Source organism: Natator depressus, chromosome 11, assembly GCF_965152275.1.
Source record: "Natator depressus isolate rNatDep1 chromosome 11, rNatDep2.hap1, whole genome shotgun sequence".
Taxonomy (NCBI): domain Eukaryota; kingdom Metazoa; phylum Chordata; order Testudines; family Cheloniidae; genus Natator; species Natator depressus.
In genome coordinates, this window is record NC_134244.1 from 74,748,653 (window position 1) to 74,768,491 (window position 19,839).

Below are 19,839 nucleotides of genomic sequence, written 5' to 3' on the forward strand. Positions count from 1 at the left end.
CTCTCCCCTTGCCCACCTTTCCCGTCAGTGATGGGCCACAGGCCTCATTTTGCATTTAACCCCCCAAGAAGCAATGACTCAGCTCTGCTACGGTTCCCAGCTGTGACCTGCTGAGACCTCGGGAGCATTTTCCTGATGAAAGGGACCCGATCCAGGAGAAAAGAAACGATTTCCTCCAACGTCCAGCCTCTCTGTTCCCCTTACAGCCTGAAGCAATGTTAGTACTCCCCACCCCACAGGGCCAGACCCCCAGAGGGGGGTGACCTGACATTGTCAGCTCTCCCCACCTCAGCGATGGATCTCTGCCACCCTCTCCAAGAGGATCCGGCACTAAATGGATTCCAGAGTCTGAGGTACCCATCACTGTCCCATGAGACGGCCCTGATGTGGAAGTGTAAGGGGTCTGTTGGCCCCTTACTCAAACTCAGTGGGGTTTTTGGTTGGCTAGGTCCCAGTCCCGAAAGGAAGGGGAAGGGTGGATGGGAAACCAGGACTCTGATACTGACAGACCTCAGGGGCCATGGGGAGAGGCCAACGCTCCAGGTCAGCCTGATTGGCAGGGCGGGCAGGCTAATGACGGAGTCAGGGGGTCAGAAAGGTCCCCATCCTCCACGCGAGCTGGAATTGCCTGGCTCAGGCAGCGTGGGGCCGAGCTAAGGAGAGAGCAGGGGCGCGAGCTGAGCTGGGGAGCAGAGGCGGGCCAGCCAGCGGGGCAGAGACACAGCCCAGGGAGAGCAGACCCTGGGCTGGGAGCAGGGCTGCAGCCACAGAGCCAGCGGGGCCGGAGAAGCAGCCCCGGGGCTGGAGGCAGAGCAGCAGCATCAGAGCTGAGGCAGGGTGGAGCCGGAGCTCGAACAGTGGGGCTGGGGCTGGGACTGGAGCAGTCTGGAGCTGGGTGCGGAGAGCAACTGGGGCCAGCCAAGGGGGGACCCTGGCAAAGGGCCCAGCGCAGAGAGACACCCCCACCAAGGGTCCTTGCAGGCCAGACTGGGAGGGGGATCTGAACCCGGCGGGAAGGAGGGTCCAACCCCCCAAAGCCCGGAGGTGTGTGGTCACCACCAGAGCAAGTGTCCGACCCACAGCATCCCTGCAGCACAGCCAGGGCCGGAACTGCCCTGACGTTCCAGAGACGTGGTTTGTGATGTTCCCTGCCACAGAGCGGGGTGATGTGTTTTCCTTTCATCTTTCCCATTTTTCCTTATTCTTTTTTAAATTAATTGCTGATTAAATAAACTGTATTTGCTTTAAATCGTATGTAATGATCAGTGGGTCAGGGAAGCTCCCAGTGCAGAGAGAGTACCCCGGAGTGGGGACACCCTAGCCCCTGTCCTAGGTGGCCACAGCAAGGTTGGGGGTCGAGCCCCCCAGGAATCCTGGGCCCAGCCTTGTTGGGGTTACGAGGACTCTGTCAGACAGGAGAGTGGAAGGGGAGTCCTCCAGGGCAGGGAGGCCTCTGGGGAAAGGAAGTGGGAGCGAGGACTCAGATCCTTCCTCTAGCCCATTTCACCGGAGTAGTGCAGAAGCCAGGAAACTTCCCCACAATAGTGGGACCGTTCCCCTGCTTCCATAAGGCTTGTAGAGTGACTGGTGTGAGTATTCCTCACATGCTCCTTGCTAACCATGTGGTTTGTTTCCTCACCTGTAAGATCCAGTTCAACTTTGTCTTGCTTCTCCTGCAGCTTCTCCTCCTCTGACTCCACCTGGTTCTTGGCTGCTTTCTTCTTCTTCTTCTTCTTCTTCTTCTTCAGGGAAAAGCACGTCCACCTTCTTGGAGAGGAAACCGTTCTCTCCTCATCGCTATCTGCCATCGAGTTGTCAGATTGGCTACAGACACAGAGTCTTTTCATGCCTGATAGGATCTTCCACGAGCATTTCCTTCTCGTGGGCTTCTCTGGCAAGGCCTGTTCTTGCTGGCTGATGGCAGAGCATGCCTCCATGGCTGCAGGTTGGACGAACACTGTGTTCACATGGCTCTCTCTGTGCTCCCGAGAGGTGAGTCTTTGAAAAAAGGAACGAAGCCTGGAATAGAAAGAAGGAAGAAATGGGTTTTTCTGTCCTACTCTAAAGGAAGGGAATTTGTGTGCGCAGGATTCCCAGATCCAAGAGAGTGGTCTTTTGAAATCATCTGCTCCTCTAATAGCCAGGACTGGTTCATACAACCAAGAACATAAGCAACAAAAGACTGGCCACACTGGGTCAAACGAAAGGTCCATCTATCCCTGTAGCCTGTCTTCCGACAGTGGCCAGTGCCAGGTGCCCCAGAGGGAATGAACAGAGAATCATCAAGTGATCCATTCCTGTTGCTCACTCCTGGCTTCTGGCAAACAGAGGCTAGGGAAACCATCCCTTCCCATCTTGGCTAATAGCCACTGATGGACCTATCCTCCATGAATTTATCTCGTTCATTTTTGAATCCTCTTATAATCTTGGCCTTCACAACATCCTCCGGCAAAGAGATCCACACATTAACTGTGTGTTGTGTGGAAAGAATACTTCCTTTTATTTGTTTGAAATTTGCTGCTTATTAACAAAGGTTTCAAAGGGGGCACTTGGAGTTGAACCAAGGACCATTTAATGTGCAGTCAAACACTCTATCGCTGAGCTCTACCCCCATGACTGGACCCAGCCCCAGGTGAAGACACTTGGGACCATGGTGAAAGAGGAATTCTTCTGGGGAAGTCCAAGGGCCCGTGTTATGCAGGTCAGACTAGATGATCAGGGCTGGCCTTAGAGCCTTTGAAACTGTGAATTTATGAACCTAAAGTTGCCTTTAATGGCTAGTATGAAAGTTGCTACTCCTTTCCAAGAGGAGATGCGTTGAGGTTTCCTTGGGGAGAGGCACCAGGATCCTTTGTCACAGCCTTTCTTGGACACAGCACATCACAGCTTCTCCCCTTTTGCTCTATAACAAGAAACCTCCACGCACCAGATCTGTAATCCCGTCCTAGCCCAGTCACTGGCTCCAGTTCCTAGCCTGACTCTCACCCCATGGAGCTCACGCCTCCTCTGCCAATGGACAGACATGGAAACAGCCAAGGTCAACTTCTGTTTTCTTTGCTCATTGCCTGGGCCTAGTTGCAAAAATGCTTCATTATTAACCCCACTCCTTTGTGCACAGAATGCTGGGACTCTGGGAACAGACAGGGCCAAGCTGAAAACCAAGACACCTCTGTTCCCAGAGAAGCCAGGAAAAGGAACAAAGGATTGTCATCTAGAAGGCTTGAGGGTCTGGATGGATGGATTAGCAGCTGCAAATATGTTGACTTATTCTCAACTATTTCAAAATCTGGACTGTAGTTGCATGGGGAAAATAACCAGTAAACTTTAACTGAAGGATTTCCCATACTATTTATAACGTCCAATCAGAACAATAGGCCACCCAAACAATGACAAAGAAATCACACCGAGACCCATGACAAATTTAGGCTGCAGTTTATTTAAACCCCTTTCCTGGAAAGGAATTGCAGGGGGGATTTGACACGTCTATTTTATGTAGCCCAGTGGGGGTATAGTACAATTTGTCGAGAGTTTTGAAGTCTCTCTCCATGAGATTATTTCTGAGAGAACTACCAAGATGGCAGCCAGGGGATGGGAGTGGAGCTGTGTCACTTTCAATAGCTTCAGATTTATTTTTTCTGCATATCTGAGCTCATTTATGTGTCTTTCAATCATGTAAATTCTGAGACCGATCTTGTCTCAATACACATATGTTAGACAATCATGACATGAGACAAAGGGTTTATATTCACTACTTGAAGGCAAGGAGTGCATTAGGGTCAACTCCAAGGGAAATACTCTTGATGGAGCTATCAATCTAAATTCCAGACCAGTTTTTTATCTTCCCTTTAGGTTATACCCATGGAAATTCACCCATACTAGTCTGCTGAAAGATAAAAGCATCGAAATCTGCCTCCAAAGACCGGGAAAGGCTGAAGCAGACGGAGAAGGGAGAGACGCCCACATTCAAATCAAAACGGAACGCTGAGACCTGACTGTTGCAACGCTGGCCCCCACCCGTCCCTGCCCCGGGGGGGCCAAGCTGAGCCTGAGAAGAGCCAGAACTGACCAATGAACATTGCCAAAGAGCCCCAGTAACACGCCAGCAGCCCCCATCCACCACCCCCTCCAGCCCCCAGCACCTCCCGCCCAGCGGCAGCCCCGCCCGTCAGCGCCTCCCCCTCCCTCCCCACTCCTCCCGCCCGCCGCAATCGGCTGTTCTGCCGTGCGCAGGAGGCTCTGGTGGGGAAGGGGCAGGAGCGAGGGCATGGCAGGCTCGGGGGAAGGGGCAGGGGCCTTGGGGGAAGGGGTGGAGAGGTGGCAGGACCTGGGGCAGAGCAGGGGGTTGAGCAGTGAGCACCCCACAGCGTATTGGAAAGTTGGCATCTGTAGCTCCAGCCTCGGAGTCAGCGCTGTGCAAGGAGCCGCGTATTAACCTCTGACGAGCCGCATGCGGCCCCGGAGCCCCAGGTCGGCCACCCCTGCCCGAGGGGAAGGAGGCACCAACCTGTCATGTGCGATCGAAGGAGCAGGAAAAGAATCTGGGAATTACCTTCTGTAAAAACTCATCTTTTGTCGAAAACCTGTGGAAAAAGCTGATGCAAGAAGTTGTTGACAGAGGGATAGTCCGCGTCTCTCAGCAGCTCCTTGGGTCACCAGCCGTTGTCAACCAAGCCAGTTGGCAGACTGAAGGCAGGGCAAGAATGCTGAGGCCGAACAGTCTTTGTTGTTGGCATCCATGACCTCACAATCAGCTTAAGCATCAACACACACAGACCCCACCCACCCACCCAGAGAGACACGCACACACAGAAGCTGGTAACATTTACAACATGGAGAGATGCACCCAAACTCTCGAGGACTTTTGATTTGGGGGAGGGCATCATCGGCGCTGACTGCATGGGTGTCCCGGGGCTGGAGCACCCATGGGGAAAAATTAGTGGGTGCTTAGCACCCACCGGCAGCCAAGCTCTGCCCTCCCCCCAGAGCATCTCCCGCTGACCAACTCTTCCCGCACCCTTCCAGGGCCTTCTGCCCACCGCAAAACAGCTGTTTGGCTGCATTCAGGACGCTCCCATTTGGTGCGGGAGGAGCAAAGCCATAACTCACCCAGAGATGTGATTTTATTAAATAGTTCGGAGGCTCAGAAACACGTAGAAAATGTTCTAAGGCTCTGAGCTAGTGAAAGTGCCAGTCACCCAGAGAGCAGTGGGAGCAGGTCCAAGATGTAGCAAAGAGGGTTTCCTGCAGGGAGAAGGGAAGCAGGGAGATTGCAGCTCTTTGGGACAGAGACTGTCTGTTTGTTCTGTATGTATGCAGCACCTGGCACAATGGGGCCTGATACCTGAGTAGGGCCTGGACACAGTGCTAATAAAGCAAGGGCATTTGTTGAATTACTGAAGTGCCCTGAGTCCCCTGAGTGGAAAGGTGGCAGGTGAAGCAGGGGCAAACCCTAGACAGATGGGATCTGCCCAGCCTGGGGCAGCATGTGCGGGAAGGGGAAGGGGAAAGGCCATTGGGAGTGTTTCCACAGAAGCCAAGAAATCAGGGCACCAGCCCTAGCATGGCTGAGTGAGGCTGTTTCCTGGGAGAGATCTCCACAGACAGCATTCGCGGGCAGGCTGGGAGGGATGGCCTGGATTCACTTTGGAGTGGATCCAGTGTAAATGAGACTAGAATTGTCCCAGAAGGGCCCAGATACAACAGTGACAGACACTGTAGGTGGAGTCTGTGAATAAATAAATTAGGTGCATTATAAAACAGTAGTGAAATAATCCCCCTGCTCTGTGACCCCAAGTCTGACCTTGTAGCTGTCAATGGGGCATCATCACTGAATGGGGGAGCTGTTAATGAGGCGCCACAGGGATTGGCTGTAGCCCCCTCACTTGTCAACTTTTTAATTAACGATCTGGAAGTAAGTATAAAATCACTGCTGATAAAGTCTGTGGCTAACACAGCTTGGAGGAGCGGTAAATAATGCTAGTGACGGGGCCGTTGTATGGAGCAGCCTGGATAGTTTGGTAAACTGGGATTAGTAAGGAGGCAACCTAGTGACAGAGGATGTGGAAAAAGCTAATGTGCTCAATGCTTTTTTTGCTTCTGTCTTCACTAACAAGGACAGCTCCCAGACTGCTGCGCTGGGCATCGCAACATGGGGAGTAGATGGCCAGCCCTCTGTGGAAAAAGAGGTGGTTAGGGACTATTTAGAAAAGCTGGATGTGCACAAGTCCATGGGGCCGGACGAGTTGCATCCGAGAGTGCTGAAGGAATTGGCGGATGTGATTGCAGAGCCATTGGCCATTATCTTTGGAAACTCGTGGAGAATGGGGGAAGTCCCGGATGACTGGAAAAAGGCTAATGTAGTGCCAATCTTTAAAAAAGGGAAGAAGGAGGATCCTGGGAACTACAGGCCGGTCAGCCTCACCTCAGTCCCCGGAAAAATCATGGAGCAGGTCCTCAAGGAATCAATCCTGAAGCACTTAGACGAGAGTAAAATGATCAGGAACAGTCAGCATGGATTCACCAAGGGAAGGTCATGCCTGACTAATCTAATCGCCTTCTATGATGAGATTACTGATTCTGTGGATGAAGGGAAAGCAGTGGATGTATTGTTTCTTGACTTTAGCAAAGCTTTTGACACTGTCTCCCACAGTATTCTTGTCAGCAAGTTAAAGAAGTATGGGCTGGATGAATGTACTTTAAGGTGGGTAGAAAGTTGGCTAGATTGTCGGGCTCAACAGATAGTGATCAATGGCTCCATGTCTAGTTGGCAGCCGGTGTCAAGTGGAGTGCCCCAGGGGTCGGTCCTGGGGCCGGTTTTGTTCAATATCTTCATAAATGATCTGGAGGATGGTGTGGATTGCACTCTCAGCAAATTTGCGGATGATACTAAACTGGGAGGAATGGTAGATACGTTGGAGGGCAGAGATAGGATACAGAGGGACCTGGACAAATTGGAGGATTGGGCCAAAAGAAATCTGATGAGGTTCAATAAGGATAAATGCAGGGTCCTGCACTTAGGACGGAAGAACCCAATGCACAGCTACAGACTAGGGACCGAATGGCTAGGCAGCAGTTCTGCGGAAAAGGACCTAGGGGTGACAGTGGACGAGAAGCTGGATATGAGTCAGCAGTGTGCCCTTGTAGCCAAGAAGGCCAATGGCATTTTGGGATGTATAAGTAGGGGCATAGCGAGCAGATCGAGGGACGTGATCGTTCCCCTCTATTTGACATTGGTGAGGCCTCATCTGGAGTATTGTGTCCAGTTTTGGGCCCCACACTACAAGAAGGATGTGGATAAATTGGAGAGAGTCCAGCGAAGGGCAAGAAAAATGATTAGGGGTCTGGAACACATGACTTATGAGGAGAGGCTGAGGGAACTGGGATTGTTTAGTCTGCAGAAGAGAAGAATGAGGGGGGATTTGATAGCTGCTTTCAACTATCTGAGAGGTGGTTCCAGAGAGGATGGTTCTAGACTATTCTCAGTGGTAGAAGAGGACAGGACAAGGAGTAATGGTCTCAAGTTGCAGTGGGGGAATCCGTGACTTCCAGAGACCTCTGTGACTTCAGCTCGTAGCTCCAAGCGAGCCCCCACAGCTGCCCAGCCACTGTGAGCGGTGTGGGGACCCCGCAGCTGAACTCCCCATGGACAGGTCACGGGCTTCTGTGAATTTTTCTTTATTGCCCGTGACCTGCCGTGACTGTTACTAAAAATATCCCGGACAAAATCTTAGCCTTACCCATGGTTAAGTAGGTGAGGGGAGGGGGGAAAGGTGTTACTTGTAGAGACCCAGAGATACAGGCATGAGGGACAGCTGGCTGCCTGGGGCCCCATGCCCATGGAGTGTCCCAGAAGACAATGGCCATTCCAATTGCCTGGACATTGGGCACCAAACAATAAATGACCATGGACGGCCCACCCTCCATGGGAAGCCAGCCAAGTGTGCCCAGCAGGAGGTCAAAGGACTGGGCTGGGGTTCTAAGTGTGGGCATCTGGAGGCAGGAGAGCAGCTTGTGGGCTCGGACGACAGAGGGGACAGAGGGCTCCGGGACTGACCCAGATGGACCTTTCCGTTCTCTGTGTTCACTAAGCACTGTCTGCGCTGTGTTCCAGACATGTCAAAAAACAGGGAGAGTCAATTATTTTTTATAAAGGTCCAAATTTCTTGGTCAAGGCATAGTCAAGGTCCAGACTTCAGAGAAAATAATAAAAAATAATAACAATCATGATCATAATCAAATAATAAAAAGATTTCAGGATCTGCTGGAAAGCAGCTGGTGGTCCAGATTTGGCCCGCGGTCTGCCTGTTGACTGCCCCTGTAATAACCCCCCGTGCTTTCACAATGCTGGTTGAGAGTCACTCCAGGGTAAGGAAGTGGGGGTACATGGCTCCCTGGGGGCCTACAAGACTCCCTTGGGTATCCAACTCAGGTGGACTTGCTGACGTGAAGCAGGGGTGTTGAAGGCTCTGAGATTCAGAGTCAGGAGGCAGTGAAGTCAGGTGACTTTCCTCATTGGAAAAAGTGTGACCTTAAGGGGGTTGCCACACTAAAGAGCTCCTCCCAGGGACTGTTCAAGAGCACCAGACCTATGGCAGGGAAACCGCCTGGAGATGATGGTGCTGGGGCAGAGTGGGCCAGGCCCAGCAGCTCTGCCGGGGAGCTACCTTGGAGCTGAGGTCACTTTTTCAGAGGGTTGGAGAAGGGGAACCTGCTCCCACAGCCTCACTCTGCTCAGTTATCGCTGGGCACAAACCAGTGACCCCAAACCAGCCCCCAGAGCCATTGTCTGTTTGCAGGAGCAAATCCTGAGCCGCCTGCAGCATCTGTGGGAGGAGACAGAAGAGCTCCTGGGCCTGAAATCTGACTGGGACAAGGAGAGTGAGAGGCTCCTGGTAGGTGCCCTGCCCTGCCCGGCCGCTTTGCACAGGGGTGTCAGCGACAGCAGCAGGGGGTCTCTGCGCTGCTTGGGGTCTGGGTCATTCAGAAGGTTAAAGGGTTTCCAGGGTCGCTACAGGGAGACAGGTCAGGGTCATTGTAACCAGTGCAGGGCAGCTCTGCTCTCAGGTACCTGGTGTACATCAGGAGTGACCCCACCGAAGTCAGTGGGGTCAGGGTCAGACTCCTCTGGGACCCTGGTGTTAGTTCCCACTGGGGTCAGTGGGTTTACACCAGGGTAGCTGGGAGCAGCCTCTGGCTCTGTCTCTCTAGCACTGGGAGTGGGGGCCAGAGGGAGAGGCCAGTAAAACACTGAACAGACACAGATGTGGCAGGGGTCGGGGCGGAGCGGGGGAGACTTTTGCTGATCCCAGGGTTCGAGTGTCAGATGTTCCAGTGATGCCACTGAGCAGTTTGGGAAGCACCATTTGCCACGGCCTGGTCTGCACTTCACTCTGGTGCTGGGACAGTGATGGGGACGGGCTGGGGGTTGGTGATTTTGGGTCACATTTTTATACTAGCAAAAGCTCTAGTGTAGCCACAGTGACTCTGGCAAAGATATTGAATGAAAGGCTCTGTGGAGCCCGGACAAGGCTTTGTCCCATTTCCCATGACACCCGCTCTCCCCGTGTCCCTGCCCTGCCCCTGCGTCTCTCTGTGCACCCCAGAGGCAGACGGAAGTGGAGCGGCCGCTGGTGGTGTCCAAGTGCGAGGGGCTGCGCCAGTTTCTGGCTGAACAGGAGCGCCTCCTCCTGGCCCGGCTGGGAGAGCTGGACGAGGCGATTGGGAGGAGGAGGGAGGAAAATGCCACCCACCTGGGTGAGGAGATTTCCCGGCTCAGCGCCCTGATCACAGAGCTGGAGAGGAAGCATAAGCAGCCGGTGCTGGAATTGCTGCAGGTGAGACAGTGTCAGATGCGCCCAGAGCCCAGTGCAGGGAGGAGACGGCCCCTGAGTCACTCGGGCTGACAGGGTAACTCAGTGCAGGGAGCACGGCCCGGGGCGTCTGCAGGGCCAGGGGCCCAGGGCTGCAGAGAGACAGGAGTTTGGGCTGTCGGGGAGGTGGGGGGAGGCTGGTGAAAGGCTGTTCCAGCCCTGGGCTCAGCACAGAGGACCCGGCCGTCCCGTCCCTGAGGAACATCTGGTGTGAACGGGGCTCTGCGCCCACTAGCACAGCCCTTCAGTGCTCCACCCCGCTGGGGGAGCAGCCTGTGGGGCCGGGGCTGGGGGAGCAGAGTGACCCCTCTGGGGCAGGGGGCCGGCTGGGCCATGGGCACTGACTCTCTGCTCTGTCTCTCCTTCCCCTCTAGGGTGTCAGAAGTGCTGTGAGCAGATACATCCGGGCTCCGTCTGCCCCCACGCCTCGTTGTGCTGGGAAAGACTCAGGGTATGTCTACACTATGAAATTAGGTCGAATTTATGGAAGTCGGTTTTTTAGAAATCGGTTTTATATAGTCGAGTGTGTGTGTCCCCAGAGAAAATGCTCTAAGTGCATTAAGTGCATTGACTCGGCGGAGAGCTTCCACAGTACCGAGGCTAGCGTCGACTTCCGGAGCGTTGCACTGTGGGTGGCTATCCCACAGTTCCCGCAGTCTCCGCTGCCCATTGGAATTCTGGGTTGAGATCCCAGTGCCTGATGGGGCTAAAACATTGTCGCGGGTGGTTCTGGGTACATGTCGTCAGGCCCCCGTTCCCTCCCTCCCTCCATGAAAGCAACGGCAGACAATCGTTTCGCGCCTTTTTTCCTGAGTTACCTGTGCAGACGCCAGACCACGGCAAGCGTGGAGCCAGCTCAGCTCACCGTCACCGTACGTCTCCTGGGTGCTGGCAGACGCGGTACTGCATTGCTACACAGCAGCAGCAACCCATTGCCTTGGGGCAGCAGACAGTGCAATAGGACTGGTAGCTGTCATCGTCATGTCCGAGGTGCTCCTGGTCGCCTCTGTGAGGTTGATCAGGAGCGCCTCGGCAGACATGGGCGCAGGGACTAAATTTGGAGTGACTTGATCCGGTCATTCTCTTTAGTCCTGCAGTCAATCCTATTGAACCATCTTATGGTGAGCAGGCAGGCGATACGGATTGCTAGCAGTCCTATTGCACCGTTTTCTGCCGAGCAGCCATGAGATGTGGATGGCTAGCAGTCCTATTGTACCATCTTCTGCCGAGCAGCCATGAGATGTGGATGGCTTGCAGTCCTTCTGCACCGTCTGCTGCCAGCCAAAGATGTAAAAGATAGATGGAGTGGATCAAAACAAGAAATAGACCAGATTTGTTTTGTACTCATTTGCAAACACACACACACACACACCCCCGTCTAGGGGACTCATTCCTCTAGGTCACACTGCAGTCACGCACAGAGAAGGTGCAGCGAGGTAAATCTAGCCATGTATCAAGCAGAGGCCAGACTAACCTCCTCGTTCCAATAAGAACAATAACTTCGGTGCACCATTTCTTATTGGAACCCTCCGTGAAGTCCTGCCTGAAATACTCCTTGATGTAAAGCCACCCCCTTTGTTGATTTTAGCTCCCTGTAAGCCAACCCTGTGAGCCGTGTCGTCAGTCGCCCCTCCCTGCGTCAGAGCAACGGCAAACACTCGTGCATCCGAGTTGAGAGTGCTGTCCAGAGCAGTCACAATGGAGCACTCTGGGATAGCTCCCGGAGGCCAATACCGTCGAATTGTGTCCACAGTACCCCAAATTCAACCCGGCAAGGCCGATTTAAGCGCTAATCCACTTCTCAGGGGTGGAGTAAGGAAATCGATTTTAAGAGCCCTTTAAGTCGAAATAAAGGGCTTCATCGTGTGGACGGGTGCAGGTTTACATCGATTTAAAGCTGCTAAATGAGACCTAAAGTCCTAGTGTAGACCAGGGCTCAGAGCCCAGGCAGCAGACCCAGCATCCCGACCGTGGGACGGTCTCACCCTCTGGATCCAGCCCCCCTCCATCCCCATAGCCCTGGTGCTGCTGCCGCTGTGTCTGTGTGACCCACCCTGGGAAGGGGAGTGCCCCACAGAGCTGAGTGTCCCAGCCCAGGCCCTCGTGGGGCAGTGTCTCGGTCCCAGAACCCCCACCCCATGGGGAGTGACCAGGCCCCTTGGAGGCTAAGAGGAGAAGCTGAGAAGAAGCTGGGCATGGAGAATGGGCCCCTCTCTCATCCCTGGGAGAAGCCCCTCCAGGCCCTTGTAGGGAACGTGGGGCTGGGCCAGGTGTGAGGGGAGCTGGCCCTGCCTGGGCTGGGTTTTCTCTCTGGATGGAGAGAGGCCCCCAGTCTCCAGGCCGGCCCCGGCAGATTGTGCAGGCAGTAAATTCCCTGGGCAGCAGAGGTCACGGCCCCGTTAGCCCTGCCTGTGGCCCAGCTCCCACCCACTCCCCATCTGGCTCTGGGGGGGCAGGAACTTAGAGCAAAGGAATGGGAGAAATAAACACGCTCGTGACTCTGCAGGGATGAGAAGGCTACGTCTCCGCTGCTAAATGAGACCTAAAGTCCTAGTGTAGACCAGGGCTCAGAGCCCAGGCAGCAGACCCAGCATCCCGACCGTGGGACGGTCTCACCCTCTGGATCCAGCCCCCCTCCATCCCCATAGCCCTGGGGCTGCTGCTGCTGTGTCTGTGTGACCCACCCTGGGAAGGGGAGTGCCCCACAGCTCTGGGCTGGAGAACGCTCCCTGGGACCAGGCTGGCTTGGGGGATCATTAATGGGGCTGAGAGCCTGTCACCCCGATGGCCCAGCTGGGACCTGGCCCCAGCTCTGTCATGGCCCAGAGCCTGTCCCGTGTGAGGGGGCCCCAAGGGCCTGTGGGGAAAGAGCTGAGTGTCCCAGCCCAGGCCCTCGTGGGGCAGTGTCTCAGTCCCAGAACCCCCACCCCATGGGGAGTGACCAGGCCCCTTGGAGGCTAAGAGGAGAAGCTGAGAAGAAGCTGGGCATGGAGAATGGGCCCCTCTCTCATCCCTGGGAGAAGCCCCTCCAGGCCCTTGTAGGGAACGTGGGGCTGGGCCAGGTATGAGGGGAGCTGGCCCTGCCTGGGCTGGGTTTTCTCTCTGGATGGAGAGAGGCCCCCAGTCTCCAGGCCGGCCCCGGCAGATTGTGCAGGCAGTAAATTCCCTGGGCAGCAGAGGTCACGGCCCCGTTAGCCCTGCCTGTGGCCCAGCTCCCACCCACTCCCCATCTGGCTCTGGGGGGCAGGAACTTAGAGCAAAGGAATGGGAGGAATAAACACGCTCGTGACTCTGCAGGGATGAGAAGGCTACGTCTCCGCATCCGGTGCCTGAGTCCCCTGAGCTGGAAAAAAGAACCAGGACTTCCCTCGAGAGAACAATCTCCAGGAGGCTGTGACGGGATTCCTGGGTAAGGGGCGCTGCCGAGGGTTTCTCTCATTGTATTCGAGCAGGGCAGGGGGAGGGATTTGGCCCAGCAGGTTGGGTTATTATCAGTTCGTGTGTGCCCGTATTACTCGTGGATCAGAGCCACACTATCAGAGGCTCGTTCACCTGCACATCCACCAATGTGATATATGCCATCATGTGCCAGCAATGCCCCTCTGCCATGTACATTGGTCAAACTGGACAGGCTCTATGTACAAGAATAAATAGACACAAATCAGATGTCAAGAATTATAACATTCATAAACCAGTCGGAGAACACTTCAATCTCTCTGGCCACGCGATTACAGACATGAAAGTCGCTATTTTACAACAAAAAAACTTCAAATCCAGACTCCAGCGAGAAACTCCTGAATTGGAATTCATTTGCAAATTGGATACAATTAACTTAGGCTTGAATAGAGACTGGAAGTGGCTTAGTCATTATGCAAGGTAGCCTATTTCCCCTTGTTTTTTCCTAACCCCCCCGCCCCCTCAGACGTTCTTGTTAAACCCTGGATTTATCCTGGAAATGGCCCACCTTGATTATCATACACATTGTAAGGAGAGTGGTCACTTTAGATAAGCTATTACCAGCAGGAGAGTGGGGTGGGAGGAGGTATTTTTTCATGCTTTTTGTGTGTATATAAAAAGATCTTCTACACTTTCCACAGCATGCATCCGATGAAGTGAGCTGTAACTCACGAAAGCTTATGCTCAAATAAATTGGTTAGTCTCTAAGGTGCCACAAGTACTCCTTTTCTTTCTGCGAATACAGACTAACACGGCTGTTACTCTGAAACCATTCAGAGCACTGTGACTGCCCAGCCCAGAGGGGCCCAGATCCTGGGAGAGCCCTTGGGGTCCCAGCTTCCCTGGCTGCTCAGAGCAGAGCCCAAAGGGGAAGATTTCAGGAGAGCAGATAATTCAGTCATGAATCTGTGCGCCCAGTGCTGTCTCCTGCTCTCTCCCTGGCTATCTGAGCGCAGGGGCTGATGCTCCTGGTTAACAGGAGACGTTATCACGGATTCTCAGCCTCCCTTACTGACACCAGCTGAGCATCAGGGCCCTAGTGTTTAAGCACCTTGGGCCACACTTTCAATGGTATTTAGGTGTCTGGTGGGAACCTCCAAAGCACCTAACTCCTATGGACTTGCCAAACCTGCTTCAGCCCTTTGGAAAATCCCCTTCTCCAGGCGGTTTCCCTGCCATAGGTCTGGTGCTCTTGAAGAGTCCCTGGGAGGAGCTCTTTAGTGTGGCAACCCCTTAAGATCACACTTTTTCCAATGAGGAAAGTCACCTGGCTTCACCGCCTCCTGACTCTGAATCCCAGAGCCTTCAGCACCCCTGCTTCACGTCAGCAAGTCCACCTGAGTGGGACACCCAAGGGAGACTTGTAGGCCCCCAGGGAGCCATGTACCCCCACTTCCTTCCCCTGGAGTGACTCTCAACCAGCATTGTGAGAGCAGGGGGGGTTATTACACGGGCAGTCAACGGGCAGACCGTGGGCCAAATCTGGGCCACCAGCTGCTTTCCAGCAGATCCTGAGATCTTTTTATTGTTTTATTCTGATCAAGATTGTTATTGGTGTTTATTGTTTTCTCTGAAGTCTGGACCTTGACGCTGCCCCGAACAAGCTGCCCCGACCAAGAAATCGGGACCGGAATAAGAAGTAACCGGCTCCCCCGGTCCCGGCCTGTCCGGAGCAGGGCGCGGCCAGGGCCCAGTGACCACGGGGACGGGCAGGTCCGGCTGGGCCAGCCCCGGAGCCCGCTGTCCCCCGAGCCGGGCCGGCTCCCCGCCGCCAGCAGCCCGCCCCTCCGACCCACCCGGCTCTGCCCGCGGCTGGGCCCCGGCCGGCTCCCTGGGGCGGGCCGCCCTGCCCCGTCTCGGCGGGCGCCAGCGGCCCGGGCGGGGGCGCGGCATCGCCTCCCGGGCCGGCCCCGGCCCGGCCGCCTCAGGCCGCGCCGCGGGGTGCGCAGGGGACCCCGGCCGGGAGCCCGGGAGCCGGGGAGCCGCGGCCCCGCCCGGGACGGGCCCGGCCGGCGTCAGGGCGGCCCGACGCCCGAGGCTTTTCCCGGCCCAGCCCGGCGGAGCGGGAGACCCGGGGCCCCGACGGACGGGCCCGCCCGCCCCGGCAGCCCGCCCGCCCCGCGAGACCTGCCGCGCCCCCCCGCCCGCGGGCGTCGCGCGGCCTCCGGCGGGCCCGGGCCGGGGGGTCCGGGCCCCGGTCCGCGCGTTCACAGCCCCCGGGGGCAGCGACCGGAAGTCCCCCCGGCACCCCAGGGCCTGCGGCCACCCAGGCGAGTCCGCTCCGCGGCCGGCGCTCGCGGGGGGGGCTGCGGGGGGGCGGAGCCAGGGAGCCCGGCGGGGGGGCCGCAGCATAAAACCAGCGGCTTTGAATTCCCGACCCCCCCCCCGCCCACACCCAAAGACCCACAGAGAGACCCCCCACACCCACAGAGACCCCCCCACAGAGACCCCCCCCGCACACACCCACACCCACAGAGACCCCCCCCACGAGACAGACCCCCCCACACAGAGACCCTGAGACAGAGACCCCCCCACACACACGAGACAGAGAGACAGAGACCCCCCCCACAGAGACCCCCCACACCCACAGAGACCCTGAGACAGAGACCCCCCCACAGAGACCCCCTCACACACACAGACACAGAGACCCTGAGACAGAGACCCCCCCCCCACACACACACACGCGTCCTGTGAACCGGGAGTTCGCGGCTATTTCTTAAACCGCGGGCAATTAGCGCAAGATTTGAGGATTCCCTGAACTAGTTAATAGCCAAGAATAACAATTCCTGCAACCCAATCCAGTAAATTTCATAGTGTGTGTACACACACACACACACACACACTGGGGCTGTCAAGCGATTAAAAAAAATCACCATTAGTCGTGCGGTTGTACAACTCTAGAATACCATTTACTTTAAATATGTGGCATGCTTACATCTTCAAATATATTAATTTCAATTACAACACGATACAAAGTGTACAGTCCTCACTTTATATTTATTTTTGATTACAAATATTTGCGCTGTAAAAACAAAAAAATTGTGTTTTTCAGCTCACCTCATACCCGTACTGTAGTGCAATCTCTTTCCCATAAAAGTTGAACTTACAAATGTAGAATTATGTAAAAAAACAGCAACCCTACATTCAAAAATAAAACAGTGTAAAATTTTAGAGCCCACAAGTCCCCTCAGTCCTACTTCTTGGTCAGCCAATCGCTCAGACAAGCAAGGGTAGTTACAATTTCCAGGAGATAATGCTGCCGCTTCTTGTTTACAAGGTCACCTGAAAGTGAGAGCAGGAGTTCGCATGGCACTGCTGTAGCTAGTGTTGCAAGTTATTTACATGCCAGGTGCGCTAAAGATTCATATGTCCCTTCATGCTTCAACCACCATTCCAGAGGATATGCCTCCGTGCTGATGACGGGTTCTGCTCGATAAAGATCCAAAGCAGTGCGGACCGATGACACGTGTTCATTTTCATCATCTGAGTCGGATGCCTCCAGCAGAAGGCTGATTTTCTCTTTTGGTGGTTTGGGTTCTGTAGTTTCCGCATCGGAGTGTTGCTCTTTTAAGACTTCTAAAAGCGTGCTCCACATCTCGTCCCTCTCAGACTTTGGATGGCACTTCAGATTCTTAAACCTTGGGCCGAGCACTGTCGCTGTTTTTAGAAATCTCACATTGGTACTTTCTTTGCGTTTTGTCAAATCTGCTGTGAAAGTGTTCTTAAAACGAATATGTGCTGGGTCATCATCCAAGACTGCAATAACATGAAACATATGCAGAATGCAGGTAAAATAGAGCAGGAGACCTACAATTCTCCCCCCAAGGAGTACAGTCACAAATTTAATTGATGTATTATTTTTTTTAACGAGCATCATCAGCATGGAAGTATGTCCTCTGGAATGGTGGCCGAAGCATGAAGGGGCATACGAATGTTTAGCATATCTGGCATATCTTGCAACGCTGGGTACAAAAGTGCCATGCGAACGCCTGTTCTCACTTTCAGGTGACATTGTAAATAAGAAGCAGGCAACAGTATCTCCCGTCAGTTGTAAACAAACTTTTGTCTTAGCGATTGGCAGAATAAGAAGTAGGACTGAGTGGACTGGTAGGCGCTAAAGTTTTAAACTGTTTTGTTTTTGAGTGCAGTTATGCAACCAAAAAAAAAAAACCAGCTGCATTTGTTACACTTTCACAATAAAGAGTTTGCACTTCAGTACTTGTATGAGGTGAATTGAAAAATACTACTACTTGCGTTTTATCATTTTTACAGGGCATATATTTGTAATAAAAAATAATAATATAAAGTGAGCACTCTGCACTTTGTATTCTGTGTTGTAATTGAAATCAGTATTGAAAATGTATCAAAAAAATTTAATAAATTTCAATTGGTCTTCTATTGTTATAAGTGTGATTAATCGCGATTGATTTTTTTGAGTTAATCGTGTGAGATAACTGTGATTGACAGCCTTAACGTACATATATAAAATAATACCAAATCCTCAGAACACCAATGTAATGGGGAAACTAATTCTTACCTTAAAATGACAAGTGATTTTATGTACTCATGTGGCACTTGTTGGCATTGCCCTAGCAACAAAGCTATTGAAACAGAAAAGCAAGCAGGGTGCGGCAGTGAGGCTGATGCCTAGCAGGGCTACCAGGGAAAAAAAAAATTCTTTTCATTTTGCCTGTGCTCCTAAGAGGTTGAAAGTTACCTAAACCCCAAAGCATAAACGTGGGAGTGGGGGCAGGTGCTTTGAAACTTCCATTCCCAGGATGGCCATGGCAAATGGGTCATGAGAGACAGAATCTACAGGGGCCAGGGCAGGGCTTGCAACTAAACTCCCATGTTTCCCTCAGGATTTTCAAACTACACCGGACCCTCACGAGAATGTGGGATTTGGGATCCATGCCAAATCCCGCATTTTAGCGGGTACTGCGTTACAGCGGGGACCGCGTTACAATGAAAGTTAATGACCGTTACTAAATTTGGGATCCGCAACCACGTTCTATCAGAATTTGTGTTATCTAGACGCGTGTTCTAGCGAGGGTCCGGTGTATAACTTTCAGGGTCTCATCTCTGTCAGTTAAGGCTATGTCTACCCTATAGCATTTACAGCGGCACAGCTGCAGTGGGCTAGCCCCTTGTTCTGTGTTTGGGAGTGGCAGGGGATTCATTCATGGTCTTTTTCCTCTTTCAGGTGCTTTCAAGGGTCATCATGGTGCACCTTGGTAAGTGCAGACAGGGCTTGTTAGGGGTTGCGTGCACACCATGTTGTACTGGCAGACCCCAGGTTCTGCATCCCTCTAAATCAATCACAGTTAGTGGAGAATGTGCAGCCTTCACCGCTGAACTCTCTTAAGGGTTGGTAGAGCAAATCTGTCATCTTTATTGTAAATAAATTGCTTTAAGACCTCAATCTCCTGGCAAGGTACAGACTTCGATTCCATCATGAAGAATAATCTATTGTTGCTGTGTAAGGGAAGGTTACAGCAGTTTTATTGATTTTTAAATGAAACCAAGCTTTTCTCTAAGGCCTTTGGAATTTTTTGGCTCGACGTCTATACACATCTGTTTATAATCAAATCTATTGTGACACCTGTTGATCTTCCCTTCAGCTCATCACCTTATGAAAAATTATCATGGAGGACACGTAGCTATCCGATTGGCTCTTGGTGGTTGTGCCAACAGACCCTTCTTCCGTATAGTGGCCGCATATAACAAGCGAGCACGGGACAGCAAGTATTTGGAGCAAGTGGGCTGCTATGACCCACTCCCAAATAGCCACAATGAAAAGCTTGTTGGCTTGAACATCGAGAGAATCAAACACTGGATTGGTTGTGGAGCACATGTCACAAAACCGGTTGAAAAACTTCTAGGTAACTCAATGTGTTTTTCAATCTGAACTATTTGCTTATTTCTCTTAAAAGACAACAGGTTTTCCTTGGTGATCCTCCGCATACTTGGAGTACCAAAGACTCTTTCTTCATTTCTTTGCATGAATTCTTGAGAATATGTATATATGCAATCACCCTTCTTTTGGCCACAGGAAATGGGATGTTTCAGAGTAGCAGCCTTGTTAGTCTGTCTCCGGAAAAAGAACGGGAGGACTTGTGGCACCTTAGAGACTAACAAATTCATTTGAGCATAAGCTTTCGTGGGCTACAGCTCACTTCATCAGATGAATAGAATGGAACATATAGTAAGAAGATCTATACACATACAGAGAATCATGAAAAGGTGGGAGTTGCCATACAAACTGTAAGAGGCTAATTAAGATGAGCTATCATTTGTTAGTCTCTAAGGTGTCACAAGTACTCCTGTTCTTTTTGAGGAAATGGGAACGGGTCTCATTTATGGAGACACTGAGCTGGCCGAGACAGCAGTAAAAGGCACTTCAAGCCACTAGAGGGTTGGTGAGAGAGACAATTACTCTCACTTCTTAAAAGTCTCATTAACTATTGGAACAGTTGACCCAGGGTTGTCGTGAATTCTCCATCACTGACAATTT

General features: G+C 52.9%; 1 pseudogene; it reads left to right on the top strand.

Annotated features, from left to right (window-relative positions):
• The first annotated feature begins 1,967 nt into the window (after window positions 1-1,967).
• LOC141996305 (butyrophilin subfamily 1 member A1-like) overlaps window positions 1,968-19,839 on the top strand; it is a 183,880-nt pseudogene continuing 166,008 nt past the window's right edge.